At 34.4% G+C, this 25714-nt stretch overlaps 1 protein-coding gene across 1 annotated transcript in view; it reads right to left on the bottom strand.

Annotated features, from left to right (window-relative positions):
- Positions 1–25714, bottom strand: part of GULP1 (GULP PTB domain containing engulfment adaptor 1) — a 771890-nt gene that overhangs the window by 477303 nt on the left and 268873 nt on the right. The window lies entirely within an intron of this gene.

A 25714-nucleotide genomic window follows, 5' to 3' on the forward strand; every position in this document is an offset into this window, starting at 1 on the left:
CAGGTTATTTGGACCCAGAGTCTGCGCCAAGCTCCGTTATCTATACCTTATTTTTGCAAATCATTAAGGAACGCTTCTGTAGTCACTTGAGTATGTATTCCTTTCAAACAAATTTCTTTTTCCTTCAATAGCATAATATATATAAATTATATATTTATAAATAATATATTTATAATATTATATATATATAATATTATATTAATATTATATATAATAATGTAATATAAATATATAATAATATATATTTATATATAAATATATAAAATAATTAATTTTCTAGTATTTGTGCAGGCAACTCAAATTCATTTTCAAGTGGGTAATGTAGCTTTGAATCTAGTGAAAAATATTTGAGCTGTGCTTGCCACTACAAATGTAAGAATACTGAAATTTTTAAATCAACAAAAAAGATTACTAACACTATACATTTTAAGAAAGGATATTTCAGATGTTTAAATGCTTAATTATCATATAGATAATGGCTGTAGAACCAGCTAACAATGGATTGTCTACTTTGCCAAGAAGGAGAAAAATAGTAATTTTTAGAAACCACCAATTGTTTTCCTATGTAAAAACTATGGTAATAGAATCTGCTATAAAACTGTCTTATCAAATTTTGAAAAATCAGAGACTTATAGTTTTGAGATTATTCATGTAACTAAACAAATATTTCATGAGAAGCAAAACTATGAGTTGACATTACCACAGTGATGAGGGGAGTCTGTGCATGAATGAATGGTAAAATTACAAGGACGCATCTTTAGGACACACCGAAATTTGATAGAAAAGGATCTGAGAAAGAGACTCGGGAAGTAAGTTCACAGAAGTAAAAGGAAAAACAGACTGTGTCCTGGATGTTAAGGGAAGAGTTTCATTGAGGATTAAAGATATTGTCAATTGAAATTGAAAAGATAATTGAAAATGTTCCAGAGGGAGCAAGTTGCTTGGCTGAAAGCATTTTACCCTAGAAAGTCTTATGTATTAACTTATTCAATCCTTTTCATTCTGTCTTTCACAAATAACAAAAGAAATTTTGAAGAAAACAGATACAGAAAATCATAGCATTTCACTTACACTGAGGTCATTCTTATTGATATATTCACTGTTTTGTGATTAACCGTTTCTTTATCCTATGAAGTCTGGTAAATAACTGTATTAAACCTCCCTCCCTCCACTGAGAGAAGAATCTTCAAGGCCAATGTTCCCCCTTGCTAATTCTGTCTTATAAATTCTCTCAGCATCTCCTTTTTTCTGGACTTCTATTGTTTTCACAGTCTTAAATGCCCTTAATTGTCCCATCTTAAAAAAAAAAAAAAAAAAAAAGGAAAGGAAAGAAATGAAAAAAAAGGAAGAGAAAAGAAAGAATACAAAGTTAAAAAACAAAACAACTCTCTTTGACTTTGAATCTTCTTCCAAGTAAAGAAGGATATGAAGTTTTAGTATTTAATATGGAAATCCAATAGCATAATGATGAATATTGAGTCTGGAGCCATATTGTTTTAGTTTTTACTTCCAGCTTCAGCACTTGGGCTAGTTACTTAATATTTCAATGCCTTGACTTCCTCATTATACACAATTTGTGTTTGCTATTATTGTTGTCATTACCTTTTTGTGTTTTCCTTGCCTTACTAGGCAGATTGAATGTAGTATCTTTCCACCCCGCCCCTTGAAGAGAGTGAAGATTAAGCCTTTCTAGACTACACAAAAGGTTTGGGAAAAAGTGTTCAATTGATTTGGACTGAGTTTAATGGACTATTAGATTAATATTTCAAACACATTGAATTTAGAGAGTCATGACATAAAAATGAGAATCATATTGGAGAGATGAAAGCTAGAAAGAAATTTATATTTTAATCCAGGATAAACAATCATCCCAGTTTGCTCTGGTTTTAGTGTCGAAAGTCCCACATCCTGAAAAATCCCTCACTCCTGAGGCAAACTGGGACAGTTAGTTGCCCTTGCACTTGACTACCAATTTTTCAAAATGAAAGTTCAACATCTCAGGGTCTAGCTAATATGTTTTTTCACTGAGATGCTTTGTCTGATCTCCTAGGCAGAATTTTGTAATTCCTCCTATATGTGTTTCTACAGTACACACACCCACACATACACAGAGTAACTTGAATTAAGTATTTGTATAAATGTCTGATATCCCCAATTAGCTTATAAGGACACTTATAACCTGGAGCCATATATCATGCTGGTATTTCATCCCATACTCTGCTTGTTGCTTAAATAATATATTCTGGGGCACCTGGGTGGCTCAGTTGGTTAAGCGTCCGACTTCGGCTCAGGTCATGTTCTCACCGTCTGTGAGTTCGAGCCCCGCGTCAAGCTCTGTACTGACAGCTCGGAGCTTGGAACGTGCTTCAGATTCTGTGTCTCCCTCTCTCTCTGACCTTCCCCCGTTCATGCTCTGTCTCTCTCTGTCCCAAAAATAAATAAACATTAAAAAAATTAAAAAAAATATATTCTAATTTGTGTGACAAATGAATGAGAGCATAGAAATATAGACATGCCAAAATCCCTGCAACTAAGGAGGACCTTTTAATTGAAGAAACAAAAGCTTCTGTATTTTTGAAAGTCACACCATCTTCTTACTTCAACAGAAGTAACTGTAACAGAATTCACTGTTAGGCTTCAACTATTATCCTTGAACAGTGTGAACTAAAATAAATCCAAGTGACACCAGAGAGAACTGCAAGATGCTGTTGGGGAGACTAAAAAAATAAGGAACATTTTTGTACAAGTAGCCTTTAGCCATTTTCTCTGTCTGCTGGTATGAGAATGAAACGGAATTTATTTTTTTCTGCTCTAGCGGATTTACATGTTAAAAATACCGTGAAAATACAAATAATATAAAGAAATTACATGTTATTTATTAAATGGGGTAATGAAAAAGGAAGAATTAAATAAAATAATCTTAGTGAAGTATTCAATGGTATTTTAGTTTATAGAATTTTGGTACAGGAGAATTAAATATGGGATGGTACTTCATTTATAAATCTATATATAATCTTCAAAAACTGTTACATCTATGTGACAAGCTGATGAAAAAAATAATCTTCAACAGGGTATGAGACCTGTGAATTTCCAGAATGCTTTCTGAAATGCATTTTGCCCACATGAAGATTCATTTTAAATAAATTTCCCCCTCTCTAAATCAAGCTTCTATCATCAGTAGATATTTTAGTATGTATACTGTTATCTCCATTGGTCATATGTTGAAATAATTAGACTGAATTAATACTTATCTTTGTAATGTAATTTTCATCAGTTGGGCTGATTTGCCAAAACTCCTTGTTTGTCCTCTTTCCCAAAAGAGACAATGAACAAGAGGTAAGCTTTACTACTCAGCCCTCCTTGTAGGATTAAAACATGCCAACAGCTTATTTTTCAGGCAAAGTTTTGATTGGCCACATTTATAGGAATGTCTTATCTAGTAGTACTGTATTTTAAAGTCTGCCCTAGTCCCTGGGTAGAAATAAATTCTGAAAATATGTAAGGTTTTTTTTGCTTGTATGTAAAGCAAAATAGTAATAATGTGTTAGTCATATTTTTATCCATGATGTGAGAGATTCCTATAATATGATGAACCATGTTTAGTGAGATTCTTTGAGTTTGTTCATCAGTCCTGAAATATAAGATCTATAAGACCCCATTCACACTGTCACGTAAACTATGAAGGAAGGCCAACAATACCCGAACTCTATTTCTTACTTGAATAAAAAATAGGTTTTATTCTTAATGTTAATGGTCTTATAATTGAAGAATTCACAGCACAAAGGGGAATTTAAATGACTCAGAGATAAGATGACCGTATAATTTATCACCCAACCCTACTCATAAGTTACCCATTCAAGAGAATTTAGGATATAAATGTCTCTTAGTAGAAGAGAAATATTTTTATTGTTTTAATTTTTTAACTTTTAATTTTTAAAAAATTTTTAATTTTTTTAGAGAGAGAGCATATGTATTCCGATATCATATGTCTTTAAAAAAAATTTTAATGTTTATTTTTGAGAAAGAGAAAGAGAACGAGCAGGGGAGGGGTAGAGAGAGAGAGTGGGACAGAGGATCCAAAGAGGGCTCCATGCTGACAGCAGAGAGCCCAATGTGCGGCTTGAACTCACAAACCACAAGATCATGACCTGAGCCAAAGTTGGATGCTTTAACCTACTGAGCCACTCAGGCGCCCCGAGAAATATTTTTAAATGAAAGGTTTGATAAAGTATTTTGTACTTTTCCCCTGTGTTGTGACTCTACAAGTGAAAAGGTAGTTTATTTTATACTTGCTTTGCTGCAGGGGAATGAAAAAAAAAGTGACAAACTTTCCTATCCCCAGAAGACAGTTATTTTGATTTAGAAATTTGAAAACTATGAAATAAAACTGTTGTACTACTTCCAGAAAAGAACTTTCACCAGACTTTTGTTTTGGGAAAGAATAGATCCATGTTGTTAGGGGACAAAGGCTGTTCATACTGGCTTGAAAACAGTGTGGAAGGTAAAGGATGTACTGTCTACTTGTGGCAGAAGTACCTGCACTGTGAAGTCTTAGACAACACACCCTCTGAATGGATGACATGAGAATGGGGACTGCAGTGGAAAAAATAGGGGAGTATGGAGGCCAGAACACTGAAAACATTAAGAGCCCAGCAAAGCATCTCTGTTTTCAAGCTTGGCACTGGAGCAACAGAAACACCTGATTTGAAAAAGTCATGTGGCTGTGACGAGTGCCCTTCAGTGTGACCCCAACACCACATATTCTAGCTTACCGAAAACCCGGTAGAAGACACAACCCTATGAAATATGATTTTGACTACGTTTACTAACAGTCAAATAGGCAGTGGCATTGAGTAGGTGTTGAGATTTAGAGAAATAAAACGTTTTTTTTAAGTTTATTTTTTCAGTAATCTCTACACCCAACGTGGGGCTTGATCTTCCAACCCCAAGATCAATAGCCACATGCTCCTCCAACTAAATCAGCCAGCTGCCCCAAGAGAAATAAATAGGTTAATAGATGACTTTCATGTGTGCTACATAACCCCTCACAAAGGTATAGAGAGATTTTTTTTTAAAGCATCTGATTTATTTTCATTATATTTTATTAAATTGACTTGTGCCTATATTACTAGTTTGGGACTTCCTTCTTTAATTGTAAAATAAATTTCAATATCTGTGATGATCATCATAATCGGATGATCAGGCTATTATTTTTCCCTCTCCTCAGAAAATAATCTACTGACCTTGGCTTAAATGGATTTGGCCTTGGAAGACTTTATGATACCCTAGGATTTTGGAATCTTGATAGTACAACTAGCCTACTTCAAGCAAAATCGCAGCTGTTGTAGCTGCCACTGATGCCAGGGGTTACTTATCTCCAAGTATCAGGGAGCAAACAGAACAGATGGTCTAATATATCTCCAACAAAATCTTTTGGAAACAACTGCTAAATTTTGCTTATGGGCATCAGAAATAAGATACCTACACTGTGGTTAAAAAAAAAAAAAACAACTTCTATTTTATCCTCATCACTGAAACAAAAGTAAACTGTTTTACATGCAAATCTATGAAAGACTTAGACCATGTTTAAGTTTATGTAATCCTAAAACAATTACCAGAAGCAACTGTCCTTGTATGAGAATATTATTATTAAACATTACATTATCAATAAAAACAGTAAAAAATAAAACCATGCCCATTTTTAGAAGTTAAAAATGCACAGACCCTGAAATTCCATGCTTCACCAATTTTATTGTTGCCTTTCTATGGAGTTACATGATTGTGACTATATAATCTATTTGGGTTCTCAGTGTCTCTTAGGAGCACCTTCTGCCCAAAATCAATGGTATACAGCATTAACTTCATTGTGCTATATGGGCCTCAAATGTCTAAAACCTTGGATTCTTTGAGAAGAATATTGTGAAATCAAATTCCCTAAAGTGTTCAGAAAAAAAAAAGGAGAGCTTTAATTTAGACTTAGTGTTTATTTACCCATTTATTAATACAATAAACATTTTTTTGAACCCCTGCTATGTCAGTTTCTGGGATACAAACTTCTGTGTGTGTGTGTATTTCATAACTTTTAATGATGGTTATATTTTATGCGAATACAAGTGTTGATATTGAGTATATTAATTCTTGGTAGTTTATATTACAAATATAATTATTATTAGAGAGATAGAGGGCTGAATGCGACTAAACAGGGATTTTGACAACACATCATGTACACTTATATCTATGCACTTATTTATTCATGTCCTCAGTGGATATCTGTTGTATCTATCTGTCTGTCTATCTATCTATCTATCTATCTATCTATCATCTATCATCATCATTCTACCTTTGGAAAAGAGCATCCTATTTTCTCCGGAGAATTTCTTACTATACATGATCAGCTGATGTATGTTTTGGTGGTGATAGATATTGACCATTAAACTATCACATCTCCTTTGGCTACAGGTTGAGCACTTGACTCAAACCTAGACTCAGAGTCAAGAGGGTTGAGTTGACATAAGGAATAAATGTAAGCCTAGAGTTCTGGCAGCCATCTTCTGCCATAAAAGGAGGCATACCTGTAAATGGAGTCGCTATAAAAGAAAGCTGAGCTGGGAAAACGAAAGAATGAGACCATAATTTATGATATCATTTGAACCATTCAATTCAACCATGTCTAAAGACATTTTGTACACTGAACATTTTTCAGTTAGGGCTTAAGATTATGTGCCAAAACCTACATTTGTGTCCTGGACTCTACCATTTAGTGGTTATAGAACATTCACAAAATACTATGTCTCAGTTCAGCATCTGTAAAATAGGAATAATAATAGTTACCTCTTTGGGATCTGGAGACAATCACAGAACCTAGCACAAATCAAATTCTGATTTACTCCCTGTAAGCTGTCCAATTGAAAAATATATTTAAGTAAATTATTATTCTATCCTTTTAGTTGTTATAGGGCAACACAAAGAATTGGAATACTTAAACTTACATTTGACATTTGACTTTCCTCTTTCATTCTTCACATGCAATTCAACAGTAAATCTGTCCAACTCTGTTTATTATACATTTAAACTCTGGTTACTTTTAAGCTCCTCTACTTTTACAAGCCTGATCCAAGCCATCATTGTGTTTTGCTTGGATCACTGCAGTAGACTCAGAACTGGTCTTCCTGTCTCCTGTCTTGTCTTACTATTCTCAACATAGTAGCCACAGCAGTGCATTTAAGATCTGTCAGGTCAGACTAAAGTACGAATGTCCTTCAAGGCTCTATACCTTTGGCACTGCTCTTGAAGAGGTGTTCTGGAAAAGTATGGGAAATTTTTATTATCACAAGAAATAGGGGTAGGGTACTTCCACTGACATTTATTTAGCCAAATCTAAGGATCCTAGAAATTCTACAATATGTAGGGTGTAACTGGACAATCCTGTCCCCTCAATAGCTTTCAAATGGAATAACAATTTCATGAAAATGAAAAACTTGTTTATGTTTTTGAGTTTAGAAGTTGGTTTTATTTTACATATAGCCAAAGTATTTTCTAATAGTTTTCCTACATTGAATTTTCCAAGAACACCATGATTGGACTAAGATTATACTTAGTTCTGTTAGATAATTTAAGAAATAATGTCTTCTTTAGAGAAGTGTCTATTCATGTTTTCTGCCCATTTCTTCACTGGGTTATTTGTTTTTCGGGTGTGGAGTTTGATGAGCTCTTTATAGATGTTAGAGTGGGAGAGAGCCAAAGCATAAGAGACTGTTAAAAACTGAGAACAAACTGAGGGTTGATGGGGGGTGGGAGGGAGGGCAGGGTGGGTGATGGGTATTGAGGAGGGCACCTTTTGGGATGAGCACTGGGTGTTGTATGGAAACCAATTTGACAGTAAATTTCATATATTAAAAAAAATTAAAAAATAAAAAATAAAAAAAAATAAACTTTATGTAAACACAAAAAAAAATAATAAAAAAAAAAAAAAGAAAAGAAATAATGTTCACAACTTTAGAAGCTTGTATCACTGTAGTATCTCAGTTGCTAAAAAAATGTGTTTGCATCTATAGCTATTATAAAGAAAGGAGTGTTGAATACAACAGGGTCGAGGACAGCTGCCTTATACGATCTTAACTTGTCCAACTTCATTCCTTGTATCTCCTTAGCATCAATTTCTGCTTCTCCCTCCTTCACTTCCTCTGCTCAGCTCCAGTTATGCAATCTTCCTTGAATATGCCAGATGTGGTACCTTTGCCTGGTATCCCTCATTATCCAATGTCTCACACGCTCTCATCTCCTGCAGGTCTTTGCTCAAATATCAACTTCTTGCTGTCTTATGTAAAATTACACTGTCCATCCCACTTCAGAATTTCCTATTCTCTTTGACAGCACTAGTTTTCTCTATAGCATTTTAACATATTTGTTCCATCGTTTTTATCTTTTGCTCAGTTTCAATGAATAGAATGTAAACTCGACAAAAGTGGATGTGCAAACATTTATCTGTTTTGTTCACTGCTATACTCCAAACACATAATATTAACACTCCCTATAAATGTTATCACTTCAATAGATATTTGTTGAGTGAATAAGTAAATTAATGATTATTACTGCACAGAAAGCACTTATGGCAGTATCCAGTACTTAGGAAGGTCTCAAATAACATGCTATTATGAACAACAAATTTCATTTTGCTTAAGTCAGATTGCATCCATGTTGTCATTTCTACTGATATAATCCTAATAAAAAATCCAAAATCCAATATATCTAACTAAAAAAATACTGTCTTACGACAACAAAGGAGCTATCAAGAAATCCTGTTGTAGATACTGTAGAATTGTGGGCTTCATTAAGTTCTACAGCTTAAATATATGAAGAAAAATCTGAGATAGTACTTGTTATTAAAAAATATTCTTGGGGCGCCTGGGTGGCTCAGTTGGTTAAGCGTCCGACTTCGGCTCAGGTCACGATCTCACAGTCCGTGAGTTCGAGCCCCGTGTCGGGCTCTTGGCTGATGGCTCAGAGCCTGGAGCCTGCTTCCGATTCTGTGTCTCCCTCTCTCTCTGACCCTCCCCCGTTCATGCTCTGTCTCTCTCTGTCTCAAAAATAAATAAACTTAAAAAAAAATTTTAAAAATATTCTTAGTAAGAATTGGCACTACTGAATTAAGATGTTTTAAACAATAGATAATTTATATGATATTGTGTCACAATTGGTAGAATACAAACCTAGTATGAAACAACAGAAGCAGTCATTCTGGAATAGAAAATTTTGTTTTGCCTATGATGAATTATTTGCAGGGATCTATCTCCATATCTATCTGTTGTTCTATATTTCTAAAGGGAGTGTGGTAAAAAAGAATGAAAAATATCACAGTAAGAAGACAGTCACAGCACAACAAATGATGCAGGTAAATATTCTCTGCTAGCAGGTCAAAAACTTAGAGAAGCTTCAAATGAATTAGAAATATTGTATAAGGAAGAAGAAGATAAGTGCTCAATAGTTACTCGGGGGATATATCAAAGAAGTATAAAAAATTACATTAGAATGGGTCAAACATCCTTAGATCACAAGAGGAAAGATAGAGAAATGATCAAAGAAAAGAATATAGGAATTAAGTGGCTTGAAAGTAGAAAGAGAAAAGGCATGAACATTTAACAATGACAAAAATGATCACAATACCTTTGAGGTACTGGATTTGAGGAAAGAGAGTTCTTGAAAGTAAGTGATAACTCTGATTATGGTTGAAAAAATGATTGCTTATTTCACTGCACAGATCTCAGACTTCAGCTTTCTTATATCCCTCTTCTGAATGTATGTGTGTGTTTGTGTGTGTGCTAGTTCTGAGATTTGTCACAAGTGTTTCTCGTCTATTACTTCCTCTTGCATCTTTGCCGTAATCTCTGTCACTTGGGATAACCTCAACATTGCTCTGATCTTTGATAATGACAGAGTCTAACAAACAGGGAAAATGTGGGGCTGTTCTCTAATGGAGGAAACTGAGACCGCTTATCATAAAGAAAGTGATAATAAAAGAAAGAACTGGTGGTAAACAGTACAGAAAGAACACTGTAGTGCCACAAGTTCTTTATTGGTAGATCAAATGAGCAACTGAAGTTAACCATGTTAACTTCTTTATGTCATAAAGATGACATCCTAGATTTTCCAAGACCAACAAGTGAAGAATAGTATAAAGATTAGGCAAGATGGAAACTTGACTATAATTTTTATGGATGTGTAATTGGGATTATAGTACTTTTTTTTTTTTTTTTTTACTTTGACCATTACTATAAGGACTTTGATACCTTGAGCAACAGTCCAGGTGACTCAGAAGTGAGCACATATACAAAGATGAAAATAAACCAAGGAAACTTCTTAGTCTAGTACATTATACTGAATGCTCATTTAGGGTAGCATGCCCCATAACTAATGATAAATAGAGCGATTCCTAGAAAAAAGTACATTTCAAATGGGAAATTTGAAAAACTACATGGTTTCTTGATATCCATTACAATAAGAGTGTAAAGTTTTAAACACTGGAGTGATAACTTACAAGTGTTTAAACAGCAGGTTTAAGTGTCTTTTTAGAGCTCTATTCTTCTTAGCTTGAGTATACTTAAGGACAATGGAAACAAAGAGATGGCTTATTATCTCCCAGCAGCCATGGGAAAAGGACTTTAAAATTCAGAAATGGTAACACAACACAATATTGAGTAATGGCAGTGAGAACACGACAATATTTAGAAATATTTTCCCAGAGTGGGAAAAAGAAAAATTATTTTATGGTAATGTAAAAAATATGTCTACTAATGGGAACATTAGACTGAGTTAAAAGATGTCACCTGGTAGATATCCTCTAGCAATGGAGAGTAGGTTATCCAAACACAGTAGAAACATATATATATATGTTTATAAATATGTATAAATATATATAAATAAAAATAAATAAATAAATAAATAAATATAAATAAATATATATATAAAATAAATAAAAATAAATAAATATATATGTTTATAAATATGTATAAATATATATATATATTTAAATGCTTATTCTCTTATCTGACCCATTTGGTAGTTATGTATGCCAAAATATTATTCTATTCTCCCCTCAATATTTTTCAATATTATTATGAGTACATAGGTATGCTGACAGTATATAAAAATTCCAAGTAATTACAGATTACATTGTTTAATGTTTTACATTTTACATTTTATTTTTTTATTCTGAGGTTCACCCCAGTTTCAGAAAATGGGCTTTCTTCTTAAGGAATGTATTTAGTATTTATGATAATAAATGAATAATGATAATTGTTTGAGCCAGGTGTTGTGGAAAGATACTGGAAATTAATCAAACAAAGAAGTCTACCAAGATCTATATACTTCTCAGGGCTCAGTTTCAGACTGCCTCTATTTCATCCTGGCTTCCTGTTTAATGGTGTCTAAAATTTGTGCCAAGACCTCAGAGAGATACCTTAAACTGTGATTAAAGGAAGAAGATAATTTTAATCACTCCTTTAGGACATAAGGAATCTTCAAATTATTTTAGTAAATTTCTCATTATTTAATATTTTGAACTTTTTTTCTTTTTTGGTGTCTTTCAATTTATAATTATTTCTTACCTTTTATATTTTACAAGATGGAAAGAACTGAAAACTAATGACTGCTTTGATCTATTATTTACTAATTGCTACTTGTCTTATCCAGGAATGGTAACATTTTTCAAGTTATTTTAAGATACTGAATCATATCAAGTTTTTACCATTTTATTGACATTTATATCATTTCACACTAATTCTTTTTTTTTGAAAAACAAATTGGCTGAGATGCATGCATCATTTCTGGGCTGTCAGTCATAAGATAATTTCAATGTGAACATTGTTTCTAAGGCAGCTTGCAAACTCCTTCCTACTGTATCTCTGGCAATAAAATTAACTGCCTTCTTTCTATAAAGACTTTAGTAAGTATTTGGATTTTTAACAGGAACTATGTCACATTTTACTTATTGAGACTTACCTCTTTTTAAAATTAATCTTATGGGGTTTCCTAATTATTTTCTATTGATTTATTTAAAGTTTTCTGAAAAATCCAATAAATATCAAGATCTATCAATACAATTAACTGCAAGGGTCTCTAGTATGACTTGTTTGTTTTGCCATTTAACAAAGACCCTCTTTTAACCAAATATGAGTCAGGCTCCTCTAAGTCCTCTTTCTGACTAGTCCCTGACCTTGGGCTTTGTTGTTGTCCCTTTTACTCCATTTTTAGTAAGAATCCTGTTGGATCACTTTATTGATAAGCACCCATCTTTGATACCTATCTGATCATATTCCTTATCTCCACCCTCACGTTGTTATCACCCTATCCTATCTTCAGCAAGAATCTTATTGAGCTGGTTTACAAAGAATGCCCCTAGCCTTGATGTTTCCTCTTAGTAATTTTCTAGCCACTGACCCCCACGCTTCTCCTTGGTTACAAATCTCCACTGTCCTTGTATTTGTAGTTAAGCCCGGTCCCTCTCCTATATTACAAAAACCCATTGTAATAATCTTCTTGACAAAAGTCTGCCTTCCTGTCTTTAACAAGTGTCATAATAATTTTTTTCTTTAACATCTCAAAGGGATTTGGGGGAATTATAATTTAAATATTTGTTTGCTATACAATATCAGCAATTATTATTTAAAGTTTATCTCCATTTTCCTTCTGCCTCACCTTGACCACAGAATCTCTTCACTATTTACTATAAGTCTTACTCTTTTAAATTTTTTTTTTTAATTTTTTTAAATTTATTTTTGAGACACAGAGAGACAGAGCATGAACAGGGGAGGGTCAGAGAGAGGGAGACACAGAATCCGAAACAGGCTCCAGGCTCTGAGCTGTCAGCACAGAGCCCGACGCAGGGCTTGAACTCACGGGCGGCGAGATCATGACCTGAGCTGAAGTCGGCCGCTCAACCCACTGAGCCACCCAGGCGCCCCAAGTCTTTTTCTTAGTAACAAAATGTAATTCATATTTCTCAGAAAAATTAAATTAAAACTTAGAACACTCAATAAAGTGTGAGAGCAATATGAAAATGATTTCAGACATTTAAGATTTGGCAAATAGACTTTCCACATGTTGTTGCTATGATTTTCTTGAATAATGACGCTAATAGGCTCCAGGAAACGGTAGCTCAAAGAGGGAAGGAATGGAAAGGCTATGCTGAGAACTCAGGAGTGACCAGATCTAGATCAGATCAGCAGGCCACTGAGAAAAAAAAGGGCAAATCTATAAAATAAATAATGTAGTAAAAACAGCTGAAAAGTAAGGGGTTTCATAACGTCCACAAAAAGCAAAAAAAAAAAAAAAATCAAACAAAGCTCTTTATAAGACAGTTCTAGTTCATATATAAAGCAGTGAGGTATGGCGTGATTTCAAGTAACTGACTCATTGAAAGAGAAAAGACTACTCAACCTTGGTGTTGGGGTGCCTAGGTGGCTCAGTCGGTTAGGCATCTGACTTCAGCTCTATCTCACAATCTCACTATCTCACAATTCAAACAAGCCCTGCATTGGGCTCTCTGCTGTCAGCACAGAGCCCACTTCAGATCCTCTGTCTCCCTCTCTCTCCCACCCCTCCCCCACTTGTGCTTATGCGCGCTCTCTCTCTCTCTCTCAAAAATAAACTTAAAAAAAAAAAGAAATATTGTTTAGGTGACATCAAGTTGTGTGTGACATCAGACTCACAGAGAAAAAATGTAATCCTAGAGTAAAATTTGGCCAGGTGGTGAATATTTACATAATTAAATAATAATGTATTATGTATATGAACTACTGGTTTTCAACTTACGAATTGTTGTGAAGGCATAGGTACAATGGAACAGAATGTAGGAGTAATAGGATACAGACAGAAGGGGCAAAGAAGAAGATATTATTCTATTCTGATATTATATGAGAAGTTGAGTATGAGTGGAATACTAGAGGTTTGAGAGGAGAATATAAAAATTTTAAATAATAAATATAAATATAAATATAAATATAAAATAATTATCAAATCTCTACCGAATTGTGAATATGTGATAGTAGATGTCTAATGTAAGGGAGTTAAGTGTTCTTTTTTTTTAATTTTTTTAAACATTTATTCATTTTTGAGAGTGAGAGAGACACAGCATAAGCTGGGGAGGGGCAGAGAGAGAGGGAGACACAGAATCAGAAGCAGGTTCCAGGCTCCAGCTGTCAGCACAGGGCCTGACGCAGGGCTCGAACTCACGAACTGTGAGATCATGACCTGAGCTGAAGTCGGACGCTCAACCGACTGAGCCACCCAGGCACCCCCAGTGTTCTTCATAAAAAGACAAAAGTCATGTCTTTTGAAACCAACAAAGTAGACTAATTATGTATATAACTTAGAGTTTTAGGTATAACCACCAAAACTATTAACAAAGGACTAAAAGTCTTTACAAAGTGGGAATAGGACTGATAAGGAATGAGGTGATTTATTTTTCTATATCCTGACCCTTTGTGGATTATTTGACTGGTTATTGTGTTCGTTACTTTATTCTCAGAATAAAAATTCAAAAAGTATTAATTTGGGGTGGTCCAAGATGGCTGCAAAGGAATACATGATTTTGTATATAGAAAATCTCAAAACTCCACTGAAAAACTATTAGTACTAATAAGTGAATTCAGTAAAGGTGGAGGATACAAAACCAATATCCAAAAATCTGTTTTGTTTATAATAAACTAATCATGAAATAACAGAGAGATAAATTAAGAAAACCATCTCAATTAGAATTGCATCAAAAAGAATCAAATACCTACGAACAAATTTAACCAAGGAGGTGAAAGACCTGTACACTGAAAACTATACGACATTGGTGAAAAAAATTAAAGAAGACACAAAAAAGATATTCCATGGTCATGGATTGGAATAATTAATATTATTAAAATGTTAATTAATAGTCAATTAAGTTATGACAAAGGAGGCAAAAATATACAATTAATAAAGGACAATCTCTTCAATAAATGGTGTTGGGAAAACTGGACAATCACATGCAAAAGAAAAAAAAAACTAGACTACTATCCTACACATATATACAAATTAACTCAAAATGGGTTAAAGACATACAAATTAACTCAAAATGGAATGTAAGACCTGAAACTATAAAACTCCTAGAAAAAGTATAGGTGGTAAACAACTTGACATCAATCTTGACAATGATTTTTAGGATATGACTCCAAAAATAAATATAAAAGCAAAAACAAACAACTGGGACTACATCAAACTAAAAAAATTCTGCACAGCAAAGGAATAGGAGAAATAGGAGAAAATATTTGCAAATAATTTATTGGGTAAGGAATTGATATCGAATGGGAGAAAATATTTGCAAATCATTTATTGGGTAAGGAACTGATATCGAAAGTATATAAAGAACTCAATACAACTCAAAACAACAACAAAAACATCCCCCCAAATAATCCAATTAAAAAAAATCGGCACGGAATTTGAACACTTTTCCAAAGAAAACATGCAGATGGCCAACAGGCACATGAAAAGATGCTCAACATCACTAATCATCAGGGTAACACAAATCAAAATCACAATGAGATACCACCTCACATCTATTAGAATGGTTATTATAAAAAAGACAAGAAATAAGTGTTAGTGAAGATATGGAGAAGAGGGGACTCTTGTACAATGTTGGTGGGAATTTAAATTGGTGCAGCCACTGTGGAAAACAGTATGGAGATTCCTCAAAAAATTAAAAATAGAACTACCATATGATCCAGCAATTTCACTCTTGGGTATTTATCTGAGGAAACAAAAATACCAATTCAGAGAGATATGTGTACTCCTATGTTCACTGCAGCATTATTTACAATAGCCAAGTAAGGAAACAACCTAAATAACTATCAATGAATTAATGGATAAAGAAGTGGTACGTATATGAAGTGGAATACAATTCAGCTGTGAATAAGGAAAAAATCTTGCCATTTGTAACTACACAGATGGACTTTAAAGGTATTATGCTAAGGGAAATAAGTCAGACAGAAAAAGACAAATACAATGTCATTTTACTTATATGTGGACTCCAGAAACAAAACAAATAAACAAGCAAAACAAAACAAACCTCATAGATACAGAGAACAGAACAGTTGTTGTTTGAGGGGAGGGTGTTTGGGGGCGGGGGGGGGGGGAAGGGAGAATAGATGAAAGGGTTAGGCAAGAGGTACAAACTTCCAATTATAAAATAAATCATGGGAATGTAATGCAAAAAAGTATGTATGAATTTGAAGATTTTAACAAGAATTTCTAAGATATACAAATAATTTCTTTGCTGGAGCCATTATTTTTGGTAGTCATTCTCTATCCAGTTTGTTCCTATATCTTTTTAGTTTTCTTACTGTATTATATACAATTAACGTTCTGCCCCATACTATTAACTGTTAGCAAAAATATGGTCATTTTATTTATTTTGGATATTTGTTATAGGCTAAAAATGTTATTTTTCATAATCCTCCAGGTATACAGTGCAATATAAAATGAATAATAATTAACTGAGTAGTTTCTGGTGAAGTATATCATGAACAATTTGAACAGTATCCTTATCATACCTTATTTGGATTTTAAATGGTTTGAACTCAAATGAGTAAGATCTGAATGTGGGGCAATTTCATCTTTAATAAGCCTTTAGATTAATTTTTAAGTACATTTTTGTGTCATGTAAAATAACATATCTAAAACAAGAAATAATTAGTAAACTTCAATTATCTGATTTACTGTTTTATGTAAATCAGTAGAAAAACTGATAATTCCATTTGCCATTTTAGTGAGCACTGGTATTATTAGCCAAAATTCTTTGCCTTAGACTATGTTATTAGTTACTACACCTTGCTATTAATCTTTTATTATGTGAATAGTATATATTAAGCATTACTGTAGGAAGGTTTTCTTAGGAAAACTTAATTTAATTAAGCCTGTAAGTTGAATGATGAAAATGAATAGTGGGAGAATATTAACTTCAGTTATAAGTAATTGGTATTTGACTCATAAGCTGCACTTATCCATCTCCTTTTAAGTTTATGTTTCTGCCAGTAAGAAGCTATAGTGGATACTTCTGGTTGCCCAAGATACAATGGACTTCCTCCTCTTCACAAAATTCTGTTGTTGTTTTATGTTTTCTTTCCAGATATCTGCCTTCCCATCAGTGCTATAGAGTCATCCTAATTAGTAAACCACCTCAGGCCTTGCATTCTCCTTGTGATCAGGGTGTTAAGCCTCAAATTAAGAAGTAAGGGAAGGAATGTTAGTTCATTATTGGAAATGAAATTTCTCTGCTGCTGTATACAAACAAGAAAGCGTGGAGCCTCCACTACCACTACCACTGGTAGGCACTTGTGACAATAGTTAACTAGCCTGAGCATGAAGTTGAGTTCACTGATGGTGACAGAAAGCGTTGACTGACAAGAAGATTCACAAGGATGGGACAAGAGTAAAGCAAGTGAAGCTCCGCATGCACAAAATTTAAGGAGATACTTCATACTTGCACGACCCTAGTTCAGGCCTTGACTCTTGGGACCCCAAATGACAATGTTTGCAAATCTACATTTAATTGCAGAAAAAAGACACAATACAGAAACACTATTACAAATCTTTATCACAACCAAAGGCTTCCTCAAGGCCAGGAGTCAAGAGATACCAAGTTCAAACTCAAACTCTCTGCTCTCCAAGGGCCTTACTGATAGGCTTTCTCTCTTGGATTGAGAACCACCTGACATGTACATGGACGGAAGAAGGATCCCCAAAGTGCTTCCAGCTGGGGTTTCTTATACTCTGCTGATCACCTAAGTATAGCCTTGCTCTATAACTGACTCAGTGGGAAAACCTTCCGGAAGTCTCAGGAAATGTCTTAAGTCTTTTTTTTTAAATGTTTATTTTTATTTTTGAGACAGAGAGAGACAGAGCATGAACGGGGGAGGGTCAGAGAGAGGGAGACACAGAATCTGAAGCAGGCTCCAGGCTCTGAGCCGTCAGCACAGAGCCGGATGCGGGGCTCAAACTCACAGACCTGATCATGACCTGAGCCGAAGTCAGAAGCTCAACCGACTGAGCCACCCAGGCGCCCCGGAAATGTCTTAAGTCTTAAGGCCAGGTGCATATCATCAATCTCACTTTTATCTATAAACAATGCTGACAAGCTTGTACAAATAATCTGAAATCATGATTACAAAGCTACACTCTTAATCAGTATGTTTCATGTCTTGACTAGAATTCACTCCCATGGAGGTACAATTCTTATGTAAGTAAAGCAACTGAGGCCAATTCCAGGTTTGCTGGAATGTCTACCTTAGGTAGACAGACATCTGATTGTGTGATGACATCCCTAAGATGCTAAACAACCATCTCTCTCTCTCTCTCTCTCTCTCTCTCTCTCTCTCTCTCTCTATCTCTATCTCTATGTATTTTACTATTTAAACAGGTTGATAAGGAGCTTCTATTTTGACAGCTCAAAGTATCCTAGCTTATACAGGAGAACACTCCTTTAGCTGCAGTGATCTGAGGGAAACATGGGTGAATGAAAAAATGGGCATAGTATCAACCAAGAGAAAGGCTCTAGTTAGGCAACCATTGACTCCAGTATAACCCAATACCTCTTTGGTACTCTTACCTAGGAGACAAGTCTTTTTAAAAAATATTTATTTATTTGAAAGAGAGTGTGTGTGTGAGAGAGAGAGAGCGGGGGGTGGGGGGGTGAGAGAGAGAAACCCAAGCAGGTTCTGCACTGTCAGTACAGAGTCTAATGCAGAGGTTGATCTCACGGTTCATGAGATCATGACCTGAGCTGAAATCAATCAAGTTGATAAAGGGACTTTTAACTGACAGAGCCACCCAGGTGCCCCGAGAAAAATCATTTTTTTTAGAGGGAGGTAGATGTACTTCAGAAACAATCCTACCACATGTAAAATGCATTAGTATCATACATTGTTTGGTTTTCCCTAAGTAGGTTTTGTGGAAGAACATCCTTTGATTCCAGTGATCTTAAATTTTTATCTCTACCTATTCCCCTTTCTCATACTTCTATTTTGAAAACAGTTTGCATTTGGTTTCACATTTACTAATTTCATAACTGCCTAGTCAAGTTTAATTTTTCCTATAGAAATTGATTATTAAATAATAGGTTAAGCTGTTCTTTGTGTTCAGCAGAGGTCTACAAAGGGGCATCTATACATTTAAATAAGAATTTGGTTGAGGAACTACATATTCATACACTTATGACCTCTAAAATCAAACTGTCCTGTTTTGATTTTAGCCTTTAGTCAATCAAACCAACTCAAATAATATTTTTAAATATTAAACAATAATTTTGCTAACGCTGCAACTTACACATTTGTTACTTATGATGTAAAATATTTCAAACTTTATGGTAAGCAAGAACAAACTAACAACTATTTTAAAAAAAACAAACCATCTACTCAAACTTTAGAAACAAACATTTTATAAAAAGGTAATTTGGTAAGTTATGCAATGTCTGCCTGTTAGAACCAAGCAGCTGGTGGATTGGGCCTGTGCATACTTGGAAGCAGGGAGGTTTGCAATAACTCCACTGTCAGGGAATTTTAATTTCCCTTTGTGACCATGGTTTTGGTTGAAAAAAATTTCTGTCAAAATTCTCTTAATGGATCCAAAGTATAAAATAATATATAGAGATAGGGAAAGTGTTGGCACTAAATCCAGACTGGGCTTTAAAAAAATAAGATCTGTAAATTACACTGCCTCATGAATTTTGAACTTTCAGAACTTGCCTGAAAATTTGGCCCCAAATAAATGTCATGAATTAAATTTTACTTGGAGCTGTTTTTTATCAAGTTGATCTGATGCCACTGTTATAAACTGACCAAATGTTTCTCTTAAAAACACCAAATGTACATGAAATGAATAGAGATATTTGAAAAAAGAATAGTCCATAGAATGAATGAATATTAACAGAAGTAGTATGTAGGGCAATATATTATTAAAGTTTTCAAACTAGAGTTATAATTGAAGTCCAATTTCAATATGGGTGTATATTATCCTATACATTCTTTGCTTTTCATTTAAATGTTAAAACTGGAGTTTGATTATATTTAACTATGATATTCATATATTACATCTATGAAACTCTTAAATCTTTATTCAAAAAAATGGTGATACATAATAAAACATTCTTTTTAAGTAGGAAAATAAATAACTGAAGACCTTCAAATCATGCTGAAAATAAAAATGTGTAAAAAATTACTTGGAAAGCATCATGGCATCATAAAATATGGTACTAAATTACATATCAAAAACCTGGCTTTTAGCCTAGCTTTTCCAGTGGCCATGAGATATTGGGCAAATTATATTATTTCCCTAGAATTCATGTTTCACATCATTCCCAAAAATGGATTGGACCATATACCTATTATCTCTTTCAGCTTTCTTTTTATTAAGCCTTATCTTTTATCATTTATAGATAGCTGAGATTATATATTCCACAAAGATTTCTATCATTAAACTATCCTCAAGATTACAATCACTTTATATGTACCAATTTCTCAATTATTTCATATCAAATGTTGTTGAATACCCTGACCATCCAAGCCTAGCATCACAATAGAGGCTACTCCTACTATTCCTGCTAATACGACCCCAACACTGATACTGTTGTTTCTGCAGTTATCCAATTCTACCCTAATGTTCTTGACTCTTTTTGTTTTGTTTTGTTTTGTTTAAATACTAGTAAATATATAGTGTAATAATGATTTCAGGAATAGAATTTAGTGATTCCCAACTTACATAAAACACCCAGTGCTCATCCCAACAAGTGCCCTCCTTAATGCCCCTCACCCATTTAGCCCATCTCTCCACCCAACACACCACCAGCAACCCTCAGTTTGTTCTCTGTATTTTAAGAGCCTCTTATGGCTTGTCTCCCACTCTCTTTTTATATTATTTTTGCTTCTCTTCCCTTATGTTCATCTGTTTTGTTTCTTAAATTCCACATACCAATGATTCATATATTTGTCTTTAACTGACTTATTTTGCTTAGCATAATACCCTCCAGTTCCATCTACGTTGTTGCAAATTGCAAGATTTCATTCTTTTTGATCACTGAGTTTTAGATACATATACATATATATATAATATATATACATATATATATATATTTTATATGTATGTGTGTATATATATTATGTATATATATGTATATCCTTGTATCCTTTGGATAAAAACTTAGTAGTGCAATTGCTGGGTCATAGCATAGTTCTATTTTTAATTGAAGAACCTCCATACTGTTTTCCAGAATGGCTGCACCAGTTTGCATTCCCACCACCAGTGCAAAAGGGTTCTCTTTTCTCCGCATCCCTGCCAACATCTGTTGTTGCCTCACTTGTTAATTTTAGCTACTCTGACAGGTGTGAGATGGTATCTCATTGTGGTTTTTATTTGTATTTTCCTGATGATGACCGATATAGAGCCTTTTTTCATGTGTCTGTTAGTCATCTGGATGTCTTCTTTGGAAAAGTGTCTATTCATGTCTTTTGCTGTCATTCATTTTGTCATTCATTTCTTCAGTGGATTTTTTGTTTTTTGGGTCTTGAGTTTGATAAATTCTTTATATTTGGATACTAAACCTTTACCTGATATGTCATTTGCAAATATCTTCTCCCATTGCTGATTTTTTCCTCACTGTGCAGAAGATTTTCATCTTGATGAGGTCCCAATAGTTCAGTTTTACTTTTGTTTCCCTTGCCTTCACAGACATGTCAAGTAAGAAGTTGCTGCAGCCTAGGTCAAAGAGATTGTTGCCTTCTTTCTTCTTTAGTATTTTGATGGCCGCCTGTCCTATATTTAGGTCTTTTGTCCATTTTGAGTTTATTTTTTGTGTATGGTGTAAGAGAGTGGTCTAGGTTCATTCTTCTGCATGTCACTGTCCAGTTTTCCCAACACCATTTTCTGAAGAGACTGTCTTTTTTCCATTGGATACTCTTTCCTGCTTTGTCAAAGATTAGTTGGTCACATGTTTGTGGGCCCATTTCTGGGTTCTCTATTTTGTTCTATTGATCTGTTTCTGTTTTTGTGCCAGTACCAAACTGCCTTGATGATTACAACTTTGTAGTACATCTTGAAGTTTGGAATTGTGATGCCTCCAGGTTCGGTTTTCTCTTTTCAGGATTGCTTTGGCTATTCAGGGTCTTTTGTTGTTCCATACAAATTTTAGGATCATTTGTTCTAGCTCTGTGAAGAATGCTGGTGTTATTTTTATAGGGATTGCATTGAATATGTAGATTGCTTTGGGTAGGGTAGATATTTTAACAGTATTTGTTCTTCAAATCCATGAACATGGAATGTTTTTCCATTTTTTTGTGTGTTCTTCAATTTCTTTAATAAGCTTTCTATGTTTTTAGTGTACAGACTTTTCATCTCTTTGTTTAGGTTTATTCCTAGGTATTTTATAGTTTTGGTGCAACTGTAAATGGAATCAATTCTTTGATTTCTCCTTCTGCTGCTTCATTATTGGTGTATAGAAATGCAACCAATTCCTGTACATTGATTTTACATCCAGCGACTTTGCTGGATTCATGTATCAGTTCTAGCATGTTTTTGGTGGAGTCTTTTGGATTTTCCACATAGAGTATCATGTCGTCTGCAAAGAGTGAACGTTTGACTTCCTCCTTGACAATTTGGATGTGTTTTATTTCTTTGTGTTGTCTGATTGCTGAGGCTAGGACTTCCAACACTATGTTTGATAACAGTGGTGAGAATAGACATCCTTGTTGTGTTCCTGATCTTAGGGGTAAAGCTCTCAGTTTTCCCCATTGAGCATGATATTAGCTGTGGGTTTTTCATATATGGCCTTTATGATCTTGAGGTATGATACTTCTATCTCTACTTTCTTGAGGGTTTTTATCAAGAAAGGATGATGTATTTTGTCAAATGCTTTTCCAGTGTTTGTTGAGAGTATCATGTGGTTCTTACCCTTTCTTTTATTAATGTATCACATTGATTGATTTGTGAATACTGAACCATCCCTGAATCCCAGGAATAAATCCTACTTGATTGTCGTGAATAACTTTTTTAATGTATTATTTGATACGGTTTGCTAGCATCTTGTTAAGAATTTTTGGAACCATATTCATCAGATAAATCGGTCTACAGCTCTCCTTTTTAGTGGGGTCTTTGTCTGGTTTGGAACTAAAGTAATGTTGGCCTCGTAAAATGAGTTTGGAAGTTTTCCTTCCACTTCTATTTTTTGGAACAGCTTCAAAAGAATAGGTGTTAACTCTTCTTTAAATGTTTAGTAGAATTCTCCTGGAAATCCATCGGTTCTGGACTCTTGTTTGTTGGGAGATTTTTGAGTACTGATTCAATTTCTTTACTGGATATGGGTCTGTTCAAATTTTCTGTTTCTTCCTGTTTCAGTTTTGATAGTTTATGTTTCTAGGAATTTGTCCATTTCTTCCAAATTGTGTAATTTGTTGGCATATAATTGCTAATAATATTCTCTTATTATTGTTTGTATTTTTGCAGTGTTGGTTGTGATCTCTCTTCTTTCATTCATGATTTTATTTATTTGGGTCCTTTCCTTTTTATTTTTGATCAATATAGCTAAGGGTTTATCAATTTTGTTAATTCTTTCAAAGAACAAGTTCCTGGTTTCATTCATCTGTTCTACTGTTTTTTTATTTGTTTTGTTTGATAGCATTGATTTCTGCTCTACTCTTTATTATTTCCCTTCTTCTGCTGATTTGGGGCTTTATTTGCTGTTCTTTTTCCAGATCTCTTGGGTAAAAGGTTAGGTGGTATATTTGAGACCTTTCTTCCTTTTTTAGGAAGGCCTGGATTGCTATATACTTCCCTCCGATGACCACCTTTATTTACTGCATCCCAGAGGTTTGGGGCTGTCGTGTTTTCATTTTCATTGACTTCCATGTACTTTTTAATTTCCTTTTTAATTTCTTGGTTAACCCATTAATTCTTTAGTAGGATGTTCTTTAATCTCCAAGTATTCATGGTCTTTCCAAATTGTTCTTGTGGATGATTTCAAGGTTCATAGTGTTGTGTTCTGAAAATATCCAAAGTATGATCTTGATCTTTTTGCACTCATTGAGAGCTGATTTGTGACCGAGTATGTGGTCTATTCAGGAGAACGTTCTATGTGAATTCAAGAAGAATATGTATTCTGCTGCTCTAGGATGAAATGTTCTGAATATATCTGTTAAGTCTATCTGGTCCAGTGTGTCATTCAAAGCCATTGTTTCCTTGTTGATTTTCTGTTTAGAATATCTGTCCATTGCTGTAAGGGGGGTGCTGAAGTCCCCTACTATTATGGTATTGTTATCAACGTGTTTATGTTTGTGATTAACTGATTTATAGATTTGGGTTCTTTCACGCTGGAGGCACAAATATTTACAATTGTGAGATCTTTATGGATAGACTCCTTAATTCTGATATAATGTCCTTCTTCATCTCTTATTACATTCTTTATTTTAAAGTCTAGTTTATCTTATCTAAGTATGGCTACTCAAGCTTTCTTTGATGACCATTAGCAATATATGGTTCTCCATTCCCTTACTTTCAATCTGCAGGTGCCTTTAGGTCTAAAATGAGTCTCTTGTAAGCAGCATATAGATGTGTCTTGTTTTCTTATCCATTTTGATACCCTAGGTTTTTTGATTGGAACATTTATTCCACTGACATTTAGAGTGAGTACTGAAAGATATTAATTTAGTGCAATTGCATTGTCTGTAGAGTTGGTGTTTTTGGTGATGTTTTCTGGTCCTTTCTAGTCTTTGTTACTTTTGTTTTTGTTTTTTGTTTTGTTTTGTTTTGTCTTTTCTCTACTCAAAGAGTCCCCCTTAAAATTTCTTGCAGGGCTGGTTTAGTGGTTATGAACTCCTTTAGTTTTTGTTTGTCTGGGAAACTCTTTATCTCTTTTATTTTATCCTTGCTGTTTAAAGAATTCTTGGCTGTATATTTTTCTGATTCAGCATGTTGAATATATCCTGCCACTCCTTTCTGGTCTACCCAGTTTCTGTGGATAGTCTGCTGTGAACCTGATCTGTCTTCCCTTATAGATTAAGGACTTTTTTCCCCTTGCTGCTTTCACAATTCTTTCCTTGTCTGTGTATTTTGTGAATTTGACTATGATATGCCTTGGTGATGGTTGGTTTTTGTTGAATCTAATGGGAGTTCTCTGTGCTTCTTGGATATTGATATATGTCTCTTTCCCCAGGTTAGGAGAATTGTCTGCTATAATTTTTTCACAAGCAGGATAACTGCTTCTCCCTGTTTGGCACATGGACCCCTCAGACCCTGCTGCTTGCTCTTGGGTATTGGTTCTACTCCCTCACCAGAGCACTGCCAGGCACTGAACTCTGAAACTTCAGACTCTGTGCTCTACTGTTTATAGAATCCTGGTGGTATTGAAACCCTCTCTTTTCTTCCCATCAATGGTTTTGGGGAACAGATTTCTTGTTCAGTCCCCTGGGAGTGTTATCACTCTTTCTCTTTCTCTCCAGAACTTTCAGGAAAGTGCTTTTCCTGCACTCCAGATGAGCCACACTCTCCCCCTTCCTCTTTCTCTGTCTTCTCTCTGCAAAATGGTTCCTTATCCTCTGCAGCTTTTCTCTCCCCCATTTCACGTCTCTGCACTGTGTACCTGCCTAGTTCTGTGGCTCAAGTTATGCAGATTGTGTTAATCCTCAGATCAATTTCCTAGGTGTTCAAAATG

The sequence above is a fragment of the Neofelis nebulosa genome, chromosome 2 (assembly GCF_028018385.1).
Source record: "Neofelis nebulosa isolate mNeoNeb1 chromosome 2, mNeoNeb1.pri, whole genome shotgun sequence".
NCBI classification, from domain to species: Eukaryota; Metazoa; Chordata; class Mammalia; order Carnivora; family Felidae; genus Neofelis; species Neofelis nebulosa.